The following is a 2306-nucleotide window of genomic DNA, read 5'->3' as shown; positions in this document are numbered from 1 at the left end:
TTTCTCGCTTTCTGTCTCTATGTCTCTCTCTGTCTGTCTGGCGAGTGCACGTGCCCTATAGTGAAAAACCTCTCCAAAAAAAAAAAATAGATTGGCTCCACCCTTCCTGAAAGATAGACCCTCGAATCCTAACACTGCGAGAACCCCTTGTGGGGGCAGTGTTTGGGAGAGAGGTTAGTGTCAGGTACACTTTGGAAATAGTACAAAGTATGGTTCCTTCTCACACAATCCCAAAGCATATTAAAAGCACTATGAGGGGGTCAGCAGGTAGCGTGGTGGTTAAGGCGCTGGACACTCCCACATGGCCGACCATGGTTTGAGTTCTAGACCTCGTGGTTTACTTTCTCTCTCTCTCTGTCCCCACTCTGGTCAAATTAAAATAAATTAATTAATAAATAAAATTAAAATAAATAATTATTTTAAAAAAAGCACTGCACACTCCTGTAGCAGAGAACTCTGTTTAATGATTGAATTAACACGTTTTTCCTCAAAATGTTTAGTCTCAAAAACTTTTTAAATAATAAATTATTATCATTATCCTACTGAAATGGCAAGAAATATTGAGACACACAGTATATCATACTAGCAATAGAAACTCAGGCACTAAAACGTGAGCGAACGTGATTCCTACCTTCTCCATATCCTACCTCCCGGGGCAACAGGGATCTAGGTGTGGGATCCAAAGTTAGACCATTGTTTGTTTTTTTCTTCATCCTGATGAACATTCGAACAGAACATGTTCTATAGTACCTGACTAGCAAATAAGAGGATTCATAAATGTTTGCTGAATTAATTAACGATCGAATGAAACGAAAAGTACTTTGAAGCATGTAGCTCAATGCCTGGAACAGAGTAAAGTAACACAAATGCTATTACTACTACTCGTCATGTTCCTTGGTTTAGAGGAAGCCAAGAAGCTCAAAACTTACTATGATCCTCTTCCAAATGACTTGAAGACTTCACAGGCTCTATCTCAGTGTAACATAGATGTTTTTGAAAGAGAACCAAATGATTATGCTACCATAAGATGACCTTTCACACAGAGAAGCTTTACATGGAAATACATCACAATCATAGACCAAAATGGTGTTTATGGGACCAACAGTTGGCATAATGGCTATGTCACTGGACTCCCACGTAATCCACTGTGATTCTAGTCTCGGATCCGGTGGCTTAAACACTCATGCTGGGCGCATGTGCATGTGTGCCCAAGATCCCAAGAGGAGAATGGAGGAGAAGGGATTGCGGTGTGGCCACCCCCGCCCCTGGGGGGTAATTCTCACTTTCTGTCTCTCTGCCTATCTCTGTCTTTCTGACGAGCACACGTGCCCTGTAGCAAAAACCTCTCCCCCTCCAAAAAAAAAAGTTGTTTATTTATAGACATAAACGCAAGCATATTTCCACAAGAAAGAATAGAACTGGATAAATATATATATATATATATATTCCACTTCTATGATGCTAAAAGGAGGACCTAATATGTTGAGAGTTTCTGTTTTCCTTTCTACTATCTTTTCCATAGCTTGCAGTTATTTATGGTAACAATGCAAAAACACAAAGAAGTTAAAGTCATGTATTTCACATCTGCTCTTACCTGGACTTATAAAACAGAATAGAGTCCCCAACAAACCGACAATAGTTTAGTTACGTGGATCAACATCTTTAGTAGGAGTTTCTCTGGTCTAAGAATTTCGAGTGTTTCCTAATTTAGTTATGTACTGGAGCATATGTCTCGCTGACAATTACTAACTAGTCACATAGAATCTTTTGAAAGAGAATTGTTTCTCCTGCCCACAGTTACCAAGAAAGCATTAGGAATAGTGTCCAGATCCCACAGGGCCTATCATGCTTTTGCTGAACTCTTTCTGTGGTTTGAAGCACAGAAATAGATTTGTATTTATCTCATATGTATTATTTCATTAATGAAAGACAAAGTTGCCAGTTATTTGAGAGAGAAAAAAACTGGCATTAAATTGAAATGTTTCTTATTTCAAATACATTTACTTTCACCTTACTGAGTCAGCAATTTAACTGACTTTAAGTAGTTAAGTGTGGCCAAAATAACAGAAGTTCTGATTTGAATGTACTTAAGGAAATTTGCACAAGTTCACATACCAAGAGTACAGAAGAAAACCAAGCTTCTGGCTTGCCTGATTCTGTGGTTTAATGATGTCATCAAAGGCTTGGGGCTCTATTCATCTCTCTGTTTTGCTGTCTTCAGCACTGAATTTTTGCTGAGACTGCTTCTCTTCTCATGGTCACTAGCAAAGACTGGAGCAAAACTGTTTATTACTCATCTACAACAT

The sequence above is a fragment of the Tupaia chinensis genome, unplaced genomic scaffold (assembly GCF_000334495.1).
Source record: "Tupaia chinensis unplaced genomic scaffold, TupChi_1.0 Scaffold000184_1, whole genome shotgun sequence".
Classification (NCBI taxonomy): Eukaryota; Metazoa; Chordata; class Mammalia; order Scandentia; family Tupaiidae; genus Tupaia; species Tupaia belangeri.
The sequence above is the reverse complement of the archived record's forward strand: the minus strand, read 5'-3'. Positions refer to the sequence as shown.